General features: G+C 38.5%; 1 protein-coding gene across 1 annotated transcript in view; it reads left to right on the top strand.

Annotated features, from left to right (window-relative positions):
* Positions 1–13,691, top strand: part of FHL1 (four and a half LIM domains 1) — a 58,104-nt gene that overhangs the window by 8,795 nt on the left and 35,618 nt on the right. The window contains exon 2 of the mRNA XM_079124692.1: positions 11,484–11,556. The gene's annotated coding sequence lies outside the window, so the exon portion shown is untranslated. The remainder of the gene's footprint in view (positions 1–11,483; positions 11,557–13,691) is intronic.

Here is a 13,691-nt window from a genome sequence, read left to right as displayed (position 1 = left end):
CTGGGCCACAAGAAGCTCTGCCTCTTTTTAAAATATTTTTTGTCGTAGATGGACACAATACCTTTATTATATTTATTTATTTTTTTGCACAGTGTTGAGGATTGAACCCAGTACTTCACACATGCTAGGCAAGCACTCTACCACAGAGCTACAATCCCAGTCCAACTCTGCCTCTTTTAAGGAAAGAAATGGAAAGGAACTTTCCAGTGTAGTAAGCACAACTAATTATACTAAGAAAATAAACCAAGCAGCCAATTTAACATGAGATGGTAAAAGTTTGTACTTGAAAGTAGTTGGCTTTTGTTAGAACTACTTTAAAGATATTTATTTGGCATCATTTATGTCCAAACTGTGTCCAAACCTCCGATTTGATGAGTTTTCACAGATGTATATATCCACAAAACAAGTGCTGCAGTCAGGGTATGAATATTTTTTTACCCTCAAAAGTTTCCCTGTTCCTACTTTGTAGTATATTCTTCCCTGTTTCAGGGAAGAATACTTTCCCACTGATCTGCTTTTGTGTGAGAGTCACTTTCTAAACTAGCTTTGAAAGTTTTGTGAATCCTCCTTTATACAAAGACCAGATTTATGTCCAAAATGCTGCACACACACACACACATTTTGTGGTACTGGGAATTGAATCCAAGGGTACTATACCACTGAGCTGCATACTCCAGCCCTTTTTTAAATTTTATTTTGATACAGCCTTGCTAAGTTGCTGAGGATAGCCTTGAATTTGTAATCCTGTTGCCTCAGCCTCCCAAGTTGCTGGGATTACAGTTGTATGCCATCATGCGTGGCTTTCAAAATGCAATATTATTCTCTGTGTTTAAGGTAAAATAATATTACAAAGGATTTATAGGTGTTGGTTTTCTAGAATATTTTCCTGATTGCTTTCAAGTAAACTGCTTAGCAAACAGTCTCATTACATACTTGGATTGAAGGAAAATTACAGCTAAGAAAGAAACAATTCTGATAAACAGTAGAGCAGTGTATGTAATTCTCAAGTAGTTCCAGTGAGATGTCAAATCTTATAAGAGCCAAGAGAAAATAAAATACTTTCAATTTTGTTTCATACTCACTTTTAATATAAAACATGAAAAAGAATAAAGGTTTTATATCTATAAGTCATGCATTACTAAAAGATGTGTCTATTTTCTGAGAAACATGTTGTAAGGCAATTTAAACATATACAAACACAAGAGTGTATTATACAACCCTAGATGGTATAGCTTACTACATGGCTATATGGTAAAGCCTATTGCTTGTAGGCTACAAACCCACATAACATTTTACTTACCTAATACTATAGACGGTCATATCCCAATCAGAAGTATTTGTGAATTTAAACATAGAAAACACTACATAATAGGAATTTTTAGCTCTAGTATAATCTTATGGAACCACTATCATATATGCAGTCTGTCATTGACTGAAATGTTATGTGGTGCATGGCAGTGTATCTGTACCTCAAGCTACACACATACATGCAGTTTGTTGTTTTCCCTCTCACCCCTCAGACAAATTAAAAGGCCAGAACTTGACTGTTTCTGTTTCGTTGCTATTGCTCTGACCTGTGTCTAGTCTCATTCTGCCATTCCCTATATCTAGTGTTTCTGCTTGCTCTTTCTTCCTTCCCTGACTTTTGTCCTCTGTATCTTTCCTGTCTTTTGATGCTGCTTTTCTCAGACTGCTCTGCTTTTTCATGACAAATCCATTTTTATCAACATCTCCAGATTGGGCAGCAAACTGACTCTAACATGTCACATAGCATCTTGGGGACTGTATTTCTTACTTTTTGTTTTGTGATCCAAATTTTTGGATACCTTTTATATTTGGAGCCATACTGGAGGTCGGAGAATTGTGAAAGGCTAGGTTTTGGATAATCAAAGTAGAATGCTTTTGCTGGCTATGTTACCATAGTCCTTGACACCATAGATTACTAAAAATAAATGAATGATTTACATTAGAACATTCCCGTGAAACTTGCTTTAACAAAGCTAAAGCAATTAAAATGGTCTTGAGGCATGGGGATTTATTGTTCCTCAGGATGTCCTGTACAGGCATTTAAAATCCCTTCAATATTTGTCAAAACCCAGAAAATATATGACATAATGAATGAACCCTAATGCAAACTATGGACTTCAGTGTGTAATAACATTGATATTAATATTGCCCATCAGTTGTGGCAAATGTACTGCACCAATGCGAGATGTTAATAATAAGAGGAAACTGGGAGGGGAGTGTTGAGGAGGTATATGAAAACTGTGACTGTGAGTAGTTTCCACAGTCTAAAACTAAAACTTCTGAAAAATAAAGTATGTTAACAAAACAAAACAAAAAATAACAAAATCCCTTCATGTGTTTGGGTTTCAGGAATACAAAGAATATATAAGGCATTTTTTGTATTACCTTGTGGATTAAAGTCTGATGTTTGGTTTTGAGTGTGAGGAAAATAGGATAAATGCTTCTTCTTGGGTAATGTAACTTGTGATATGGGCTCCTTGGGAGGGGAAGGTATGAGATCCCATGAGAGCTAGCCAGTACTGTCAAACACTGCCTAGTGGTACAATACTCAGTGGCTGTATCACTGTGAACATTGGTTTGGGACTTTTGTGTGCCACCCACTGGACGTTCATGCCATCTTTGCAGTGGATTGGAATCCCACACTTGATTGCATCTTTCCTTCCTTACAAACCAGTAAGCCTTTTTTTGACCTTGCATTTGTGGTGTCACTAGCAGCAGTGACAGTTGGTGAGTTCATACCAGCTCTCTGAGCTAGTATCCAGGTCAGAGTTTGATTGCTGTGAGCTCAAGGCTGTTGTGTGGCTTGTGACACAAGCACCTCCATGCAGTTAGTCAGTATGGCCAGCTCTACTGTAAAAGTCTATGACAAAATGAAGATTTTGTAGGTGCTAATATAAATGGCTTCCATATATTGGAACTGGGCAACTCTGATGAGCAACCAGAAGTATTTATTGCTTTTCTGAGTTGGAAATAAAAACAACATTCTATGGTAGATGGTAGTAAGGGAGGTGATTGGGTCTATGAGGGTTTTTGAAACTGAGAAGGGAAACATGCAGATGCTGTGGTGATATTAAAGTCCCTGGAAGAGGGAGAGAAAAAAGTGACAAGGCATCATTAGAAGACAAAGGGGTGACCAAGCAAGTAATGAGTATTTAATGTAGATGTCCGTGAAATGTATTTCGTCGGGTCTGGGGTAAGACCTGGGGGAAAAAACTTAGCTAGTTCATATATTTATCTTAAAATATACTAATAAATGGAGGAGTTGGTTTTAGAGTATACTTCTGTTTAACTTATTACATTTTATTTTGTACCTTGGAAGTCATTCTTTATGTATGAATCTGTTATTTATATCTTGTTACATCTGTTATTAGACAAAGTCTTACTTATTTTTTTTTCTTAATTTCACTGCTTGCCTGAATACTATATATGTGATACTACCTCTGTTAGAAGCAGCAGATTTTAATAGGGGGAAGGCCAAAGAGGTGACCAAAGTAGCCACTGCCTTGAGTCAAAACAGTCTATGATGGAGACTGGGGGTTCCAGTTCAGTAGCCAGGAGCCAGTCACTCTATGGCAGTGGTGAGCCAAATGGTGGCAAAGCCACTACATTCCTTTTACTCACCTTCACAGTTGATACTAAGTTCTATAACTGACTTGTCTTCATAGCAGTTCCTGCCAGTTGGTAATATGGCAAACATAATGGTCTGACCAACTCAGAATGCATTTGTTTCACAGGTGGAGAAAGGCTAAGTTACACATGAGGCCCAGCAGAGTCGTACTCCCTGGATGCTGGAAGTACAGTTATCTCTCAGCATCTCTGGAAAATTAGTTCCAGGACTCCCCTTCCCTGCTTTGGATACCAAAATTTCAAGATGTTCAAGTTCCAGATACAAAATGACATAGTGATTGAATAGAACTTACATATTTCCTTCTGTATACTTTACATCATCTCTGGATAACTTGAAGTACCTAATACAATGTAAGTTCTATGTAAATAGTTGTTTTATACTGTTTAGGAGATAATGACAAGAAAAGTCTGTACGTGTTCAGTACAGATGCAATCTTTTTGAACATTTTCCATCTAGAGTTGGTTGGATCTGCAGATATAGAGAGCTGACTGTACCTGGAGGGACTGGGGAAGCATAGTGATGATGGTTTTGGGGGCAGGTATATGTCAGCATCATCTTACCACCTTGCTACTCACACACATGCTTCCTGCCCACATTTTGTCCTTTTTGGGGGGGATTGTAGATGGACCTAATACCTTTATTTTATTTGTTTATTTTTATGTGGTGGTGAGGATCAAACCTAGTGCTTCACACATGGTAGGCAAGTGCTCCACCACTGAGCCACAACCCAAGTTCCATTTTGTCATTTTTAATCTCCTCTTTCCTCTACTGTTTATTTACCCTTATTCCATTTATTTTTGAATTTTCTGCTAAAGAACAAGGAGGGGCTCAGCTTGGAAATATATTGGCCAAAGTATTCAAACTACCAGGGCACTATACTTCATAATTTTCTAACATTCAGATTTTTACTGCTGTGGTTTGTTAGATATAAAATAGGATGTAGGTACTTTATGAAGGTTTTCTGACATATACAACATGAAATTTGAATTGTGTTACCATATAAACTTAGTTATCTTTCCTGCCACTTTTAAAGCCCCCATATTTTTTCTTTATGTGTTTATCATTGTCCCTGTAGCAGATAATGGCAGCATGCGTGCTGACATGAAGGATTTATTCTATGGCCAATTGATTGGAACAGAGCTGCCCATTTGGCATAGCATAAGGGAATGGTTCACAAAATGCCAGACCCAGCTTTGACAAGTATCGGACTAAGTACTTCATAAAATCTAATCAACAAATGTTTATCAAGTGCTTGCTCTAGTGTTCAGGGCTCATTGTTGGGTGGGCTAGAGACTGTGGGGGAATATAAAACATTGTGATAACTTCAAGCAAGGATTGTTCACTCTTAGAAGTTGTTAGAGAAGCATTAAGGATGTAGTAGAAGGAGAATTGAACTGGGTGGGGTAGTGGTAGGGAAGAGAGTTAGCATTTTTGAATCCTAGCCAGAGTTCTGCCACAAACCATCTGATCCTCTGGGCAAATCACTTCCCTACTCAGGGTTTCAGTTTATAAAAAGGGAATTGGACTAGATCATCTCTAAGATACCCTGTGGATTGGTTCATAAAAAAATGTCGAAGAGATTCTAGAAGGTGACATATTCTCTTTTGCCAAATGAATTGTCTGGGTTGAACATACCTAAATGCTTAAATTTTGAAGCATTTTAGATTTCAGATTGGGGACTTTCAAATGGTAAAGTGTATGCAAATATTCCAAACTCTGAAAAAATTCTAAATCTGAAATACTTCTAGTCCTAAAATTTCACAAGGGATATTCAACCCATACATGTAATAGTTACATATGAATATGATACACATGTTTAAACTATATAATTATACTAATGATAAGTTTTTCTCAAAGTGAGGTTCTTGGACCGCCAACATGAACACCACCTGGGAACTTGTTAGAAATGTGAATTCATGAGCCCCACTCCACTCTAAACCTCCTGAATCAGAAATGTTGGGGATGGGTCCAGCCATGTGTATTTTAACAAGATCCTCCTCTCTTCAGGGAATTCCAATACCTACTACAGGTTGACAACTGTGAACTATAGGAATTGGGACAGTGGTTCTTTTTTTTTTTTTTTTTTTTTTTTTTTTGGTGCTGGGGATTGAACCCAGGGACTTGTGCTTGTGGGGCAAGCACTCTACTAACTGAGCTATATCCCCAGTCCTGGGGCAGTGATTCTTAATCTTGGCTGCACATCAGATTCATCTGGGGAAACTTTATTGGGGGTAGGGTACTGCCTTTCTGTTTAGTCTTCTATAACAAAATACATGAGACTGGGTAATTTATAAAGGATGTAAATTTATCAGTTCTGGAGTCTGGGAAGTCTAAGAGCAACCAGCAGGTTTGGTTGTCTGGTGAGGGCTGCTTTCCACTTCTAAGATGGTGCTTTGATTCTGCATCCTCTCAGTTTAGCCTTTTTATAAGGGCATGTATTCCCACTCACAAGGGCTCCATCCTCTATGCCTTAAATACCTCCTCAAGGTCCCACCTCATTACATTAGTGATTAAGTTTCAAAGTGAATATTGGAGGGTATAAAAGCACTCAAACGTCATCCCACGGAAGGCTGGTTGAGCTGTTAAGAGAGAAGAAAAGAGGGAAATGTTTGGCAGGGCCATCCTAGACTACTGTGCAGTTTATAGAGGTTGGGGAGGCTGTCAGTGGTAGTGCTTTAGCATCCTTGCTCTGTAGCCCTTGGCTGGGAGTCATTCTTGGGAAGCAAGACCAGGCTCAAGTACACCACTAAGAGGATGTGCTCAGTGGGCAAGAGACCACATGTGGTGAAACCCCGAAAGGCAAAATTGCTGAATGTTGCTTGAAGCCTCTTTCTATGGGCCTTACTCCATTCACAAGGGAGAGAAGTCTTCAAGACCTACTCACCTTGTAAAGGGTTCTCTTCTTCCTAGTATCACAATGACCAATAAGTTTCAGCACCTGAATTTTGGAGGGGGCACATTCAAGCCATAGCAAGCAACTGGACATGATGAATCACTCCAGGTCCCCAGATGTAGACAAGGAGTCAGTCAAAGCCACAGCTGAACATGGAAGAAGGATAAAAAGTGGGCTGGAGTGTGATTGGAAGTCAGTAGTCCAGGTGTGAAGTGGCAATGAACTAAACTAAGAGTAGAAAATAATTCATAAGGAAGATAAAGTATGAAAGTTCTTTTTATAAGAAAAATGGACAGGGTTTGGTGAGAGTTGTGGGGATGATGGGACTTAGAATGTCTTTGGTTCAAAAGTTCCTCTCAGACTTCAGGGAGGGCTACTGTTCTTTAGATGCATCTGTCATTTATGGATCTTTATATCCTTTGTCCCTTATTGCTTTGATTTAGTTCTAATTTGTGGATGGGGGTCCACAGTGCATTATGTAAAAATACAGAATTATAGTCACCCAAAAAGCTACCCATGGTCATGTCAGGAGGAAAAAATGCTGTTTTTCTTAAGGAAAGAATGTTTGGAGTTGTGGGAAAGTTGTAAACTTGGCAGTGATTAATTTAAGCCTCTCAGTCAATTAAGTGAATTTTTATTTTATCATTTGTTTTATTTGGGAGCTGCTGTAATAGTCATTGAAAGAACATCAATCTCCTTATTTTTAAAACAAAACAAAAATATCATTGAACATTAGGGCAAAGGACAAGAATTTCAAGGTTTTACCTTTTGACTTTAGCAAATATTTGTTGCTCCATTTTTCTTGCTGGATTTCACCCTTTCACTTGTGTTCTTGCATTGTTCCCATTTGTTCCTAATGCCTGATCATTTTAGTTTCTTGTATTTTTGATTGCTTTTTTATTCATAAGTATTCTTAAGGTTTCAATATGTCAGGCAAAAAATAAGCAAATATATTTTACTTATTCCTCTATTATGAGTAATAAATTCTTTTTGTTTGCATCTGGAAATGGCCCATGAACAGAGTCCCTTAGCATTTATTTGGGGAATGGTGGAGGCACGGCTCACCCTTCCACCTTTTGTTAGTTTATAGGTTATGCCACATCCAGAAGGAGAGACACTTCTTATTTTATAGTTTGAAAATCTGTAAAAGCAGATTCAGTATTTTAAAAGATTACATATATTCCAGTGCAAAGTGAAAAATGGCTCATTACACTAAGTATGGCAAATCTGTGCACATTTTAGTTTTCTTAAGGAACTGCAAAAATCCTTGGAAAAATATTGGACTAATCACAACTTTAAACATGTAGTATACCTAGTAGATATCTTTTAAAAATATAACCTTCTTTTCCCAAACTAGATGAGGATGAAACCTGTCTTCAAATTATGAAGAATATTGTGAATATGCCATATAAAATAAGCATAGAAACTTGTGTGGAATAAATTATCTTAATATAAAGGCACAAAATTGTACTTTATTTTATTTCTGTAAGTGGTAATAATATCCTTTTGGTTTTTGTTTACTAACTAATAAGTTGTTAAAGATTTGATAGTGTTGCAGATCTGAATTGTGTTGGAATTATTAAAAATGGGGCATCCTGGGCTGTGGTTGTGGCTCAGTGGTAGAGCGCTTGCCTAGCACACAAGAGACACTGGGTTCAATCCTCAGCACCACATAAAAATAAACAAACAAAATAAAGGTATTCTGTCCATTTACAGTATTTTTTTTTAAATGGGGCATCTTTCACCTCAACCATTTATTTTGAAAAAATTATTTAGCTAAATGAGAACCAGTTTGTCAGTTCTTCTGCTAAAGGAAATATGACCATCTCAGCTGTATTTATTATTGCATTTTATGCTAACATTGAAAATGTGATTTTAATGATGCATGTGCCAGTGTTTCTGACTCCTGTAGTAGATCAAATAAGGTAAATGAATAAAAATGGGATAAATGAGAAGTCTGAGCTGACTGTTACCCATACAAGTATACCTAATTAAGAAGATGTCTGGGGTTCACCAATTCTTTGATTTCTTAGGTGGGAGAAAATATTCTGAAGGACCTGATTAGGGAATGGTTGCCATGGGAATCACATTCAAAGAATCTAGAGGAGACAAGGAATCTGTGGGGCTCATCCATTTTGATTGATTCAACTGGTCTTTAAAGTTCACTCAAACAGCTGTTGTTTTGATTTTATTTTTCCATATGAGTCACCCAATTGATTGGTGATTGGGGATCATTTAAGCTTGACTGGTTACTAGAAGAAGCTACTGGCTTATGCTGGAATAATATAAATGGTTTCTCTAATTTCACTTATTAGTTCTGTCAGGGTGGAATAAGATTAACATGATTTATTTTAAAGCATGACTGATCCTAAAGTGTTTGGGTTTTATTTTGGATTACTTTGCTGCCTTCACATTTTGCCCAATGTGTTTGACTGCCTTTCTGTTTTTATTCTTTGACTTGTGCAATGTTATCAACACAGTTTGTATTATGTCTGGTCAGAACCATGGTTGTATACTACAGATTAAAAACTATACACAAATATACCTACCATGAGTTTCTTCATCTTCACAACCCTAACTAATGTTAGTATAGACAGTAAAATGATACAGACAAGTGCAATTCAGATCTCATTGTACGGTTTTGTCCTTCTTTGTGGACTCATTCTTGATGGGGAAACCACGAACTGTGCAGTGGAAGTCTGCCCTAGCAAGGGTCTAAGTTGGACCCCAGTTTGACAGCCTTGCCACCTCAGCCTTTGGATCTTTCCCTCTTCTGCCCTCTGGAGGGTGTCAGGGAACATGAGATGCAAGGACCTCCTCTGAAAGGGATAGCCAGAGTCCTGGTCTGTTACTGGAAGACAACTTCACTGCCCCTTCTCTACCTGTAGCCCCAACTTCAATCCAGAACTTGTAGAGGTGGGGAGCAGAGAGAGAAGGCAGGGAAGGCATTGGCAGGGTTGAGATCTTAGGAAGGAAGTTGTGTGGTTCTTTAAGCAGAGAACCAGATTCCTTCAAGTAGAACCCAGTAAGAACTGTATCCATCCCCAGGAAAAATCAATTCCAGAACAGTAAGCTGAAATAGGATACTAAGGCTAGAATGGGAGGGATTCATGTTTGTAGTTCTAGTTGGGTGCCAAGGGTTTGTAGAAGCATATGAAATTATTATCTAAGTTTGATAGCATTTTGATACTTTGCCTGCTGAACTAGTAGTAATAATTATATATCTAATACTCAGCGAGTACCAGTAATTATATATCTAATATTCAGTGAGTACTTTTTTTGTGGGAGGCACTGCCAAGGGCCTCTCATGCACTTACTTACCTCTTTGCCACTGTGAGGTAGGTTACCATTATGATGCTCATAGAGGTTTGGCAGGTGATGCAAGTTGGGACCAGTGTTTGAACCTAGGCAGTGTGACTCTGGCACCCAGGCTGTGAACAGCTGTGCCATGCTGCATCCCTATTGCAGCTACTTGAAAGGGTGTGGCAGCTTCTAGAAACAGTGAGTTCCATATGAGTGGAGTGTGAGTGATGGGACAGGAGACTGAGCAGGGCTTTTTGTATGTACATTCCTTGCTGAGTACTAGGAGGTAGAAAAGAAAGATCTCTGTCCCTGCCACCAAAAAACTTAAAGTCCCGTAGATGAGATGTAACATGAAACAAATAATGCCTGCTTACATGATAGAATATGAAAATATTTTCTCTACTTAAGTACAGGTGGGAAGAGGACTAGAAGGTGTTCTTCTGAGTTCAGTCACTTTTAAACATTCTCTTTAATGAATGGTTTTGAATGTTAGCTAATCACTATCAGCACAAATTTGCCTTCCACTGGGCTCTTCACCTGGCAACAAGAACCATGTCCCTATAGTTAACCATTTTGTGGGAATTTTGAGTTCAGAAGAGTAATTCTTAACTATGACAGTTATCATTAAGATATGTTAAAACAGAAAAACCCTTTAGCCTATTGAATGGAACCAGCTCTTTATTGTCCAGTGTATTAAATTGTTTAAATCTGTAGCTACTGAACCGTTTGATAATCAGCCTGAAAATGGTTGGTGTGAGGTGGTGGGGGACTTCAAGCCTGGTTAAAAATCCTTGGTTTATGTTTGCCCTATTCCCATGGATACTTGTTGAGAGCCTCCTGTGTGCCAGGTACTGTTCTGGGCGTGAGGACAGAACAGTGAAAAAACAGATGGGTCCTGCTCTCAGGGAAGTGTCTTTTCCTTGGATTTTGATCACAAGGCAGTGCAAGGCATAAAGTAGTGATGTGTATGGGCCTATGGGCAGCATGTCATGGTGGACTGTATTTGTGTCAGAGATGGGAACAACCCAGGGCACACCTGTTTCCTAGTACTGCAGAGCCATCCGCACTGGGATGAGCCTGCCCACTAGCCCGTATCCTAATCCTTTTGTTGATTGGAGATAACTTCAGTGGTCACACAGCACCTTGTCTCCATGGCAACACCTCTAAATATTCCTCTGGTGACTTGTGTTCTATATTCTAGCTGGATCAGAGCCCTCCTGTGGCAAAATAGTCTAAAGATGTTAAAAGAGAAAAAAAAGGCTCAACTAATAAATCTATTCTAAACGACTGAGTCATTTGTTTTGATTACCCGGGTGATTGCCAAATGTTAATTTAAAACTGAAATAGGCCATGAGCTCACTCCCCTAACAATGCTGAGTGTTTGAGCTAATACAGCTTGATAATGAGGGAGCCAGATCCACTGCCAGTGCTAATGTTATATGATAAACAGACATTTGGAGAAATATGCAGAACATCTTGGCAGTTTTCCGCTAACTCTAAGGGTTGTAAATACAAAGTAGAATGTGTTACCATGAACCATTTCAGAGGAAGTTGACTTTATTTTTTTTTAATTTCTGACTTTTTTCTTCTAAAAAGGTAACTTTGTCTCTTCTCATTTTTTCCCTAACTTAGGCAAGTGGAAGCTGTTCCCAACGGTATCCAGCCTTTGCCGATTACATCTTGTTCTCCACACATCCAGTGTGAGGTAAGTTTTACTAATTGCCACAGATTCTTAAGCTTATCTCCAACCTTCCAATTTGTGGTGTTAGGGGTGGCATTGTACGAAGAGCTTTATTTGTACAGCAGGTTTAAGAGGTTTATTTTAATTGGCCCAACCAGTATCACTGCTTACCCTAAATATTAGCTCTCTGGGGAATGCCTTTTCAAGGGAAAATCTCATTTTCTTTGAACTTGGGGGCATAAAAAATGAGAGTGGTAGGCACAACAGAACTGTTAGAAGGTTAGTTTGGAAAATAAAGACCTGCTCATATACAGCATGAACAGTAGGGAGCAGGAAAGCTACGTGGAGCAAATACCAGAATGGGAGGAAGGAGACCGCTGCTGGAGACCAGAAAAGCTTGTGCTGACTGTATCAACCATCAGGAATATTTCTGCCCTGGTGGAAAGAGGCAAGGTGCGGGACTGCCACTGCAAAATCTGGTGATAGAAACACCAAAGAGTGCTTCTGGCAGGTCACATTGACATGCACCAGCAAATTGAAAAAAAAAAAAAAATTGCCCGGAAGTTCAGAGCAGCCCTGCTGCATTATTTGAACAGCCCTGATTGCCCAGAACTGTGATTTACCATATGTTGGCTAGGTATTCTCTATCCTCTACATGTAGCCTCAGTGGCTTGCTTATATTCTGTGATGATCCAGAAGAAGGGAAATCTAAAAGATGGCTCATCCAGGCACAATGCAAGAATAGTTGTTCATTTTTTGTGCCCCAGGTTCCATGCATTTATAAGAGGGGATGTGATATTTGCCTACACTGTACCAGTCAGGATTTCTAGTTTCATCCATCAAAAGGTTGCTGTGTTTTTGTCTTTTCCATTCCCCTTTCCCCATGCAGCCAGTCATTCAGTGTAGATACTTACATTAGATGTTCGCTAGGTTGCCTTTGTTATGTCTACTGGCAGAATCCATCTCAGATTGTAAAATACAGATTATCACTTATCTGAAAAGCTTTGGACCAGAGTGTTTTCAGATTTCAGATTTTGGAGTATTCGAGATACCTTGGGGATGCGACAAAAGTCTGAACATAAAATTAATGTTTTATATATACCATATTCACATGGCCTGAAGCTAATTTTTCATAATATTTTTACTACACCTATAGTTTGACTGACCTACATCACATGAAGTTAGGTGTGAAATTTTCCCCTTGTGGTATCAAGTTGATGCTCAAAAAGGTTTTGATTTTGGGAGGATTTCAGATTTTTAGATTTTCAGATTAGAGATACTCAACCTGTATATCTATTCAAATGCCCAAATATATTAAATCTGAAATAGTGAAAAACAGGGCAAATTCTGAGATATGCTTAATCTGAATTTTCCCCGTTTTGTTTTTTCAATTCTGGTGGTAGTGGGAAGTCCTTCCAAGGGTCTGGGCCTTCAATGTGGCTGGCTGATAGTAAAAATCAAGGTGGACTCTTCATCCTCACCTCTGAACCTTGTCATATCTCTCATTCATAAATGGCTGTTTACCTAGCACAGTGTTTCTAAACTTAAAAAATCATCATAGAAACCTATCGTCCAAAAAAAAATCTTAGCACTAACCCCAATAAAGAAAACCAAAGCAGAACTGCTTTGGCTCAAGCAGGAGTCTGTGATTCTGTCACCCTTCCCCTGCGGAATCCTACAGTGCTCTAAAGAGCAGAAATTTAACTGTGTAACTTCACAACACTCTTATGTTTTATCATCCCACAGAAATAGAAACTAGTTTCTTTAAGTAAAACATCCTCCCATCAGCTTAGTTGGAAGTACCAGCAAGGTGGAATCTGGCAATTCACATTTGTTGTTTGCTCTTAGGAATTCCACAGCAATCTGTGACTTTGCAGGCTTCATCAGTAGAAAACTTGGATATATGTGTCCAAGGCTATGTTCTTAAGATGGAGCACTTTAATTGAAGTTTTTCCACATGTAGTTGAAGTGGTTTTCTAATACCAACTATTCCTCAATGACATCTTTGCTCTGACCAAAATTAGGTATCTTTTGGGTGTTCTTTTAGAGCAACAAGTTTCTCAGATGAGTCACTTAAATGGATTGTTAAATTCTGTTTCCTGGTGACAGAAATACATAGAATCATAATACTTTTTGGATTTGATATTTCTTCCAGTATG

Source organism: Sciurus vulgaris, assembly GCF_902686455.1.
Source record: "Sciurus vulgaris genome assembly, chromosome: X".
Taxonomy (NCBI): domain Eukaryota; kingdom Metazoa; phylum Chordata; class Mammalia; order Rodentia; family Sciuridae; genus Sciurus; species Sciurus vulgaris.
Note: the sequence above shows the minus strand (reverse complement) of the source record. Positions and strands in the feature narration are given on the sequence as shown.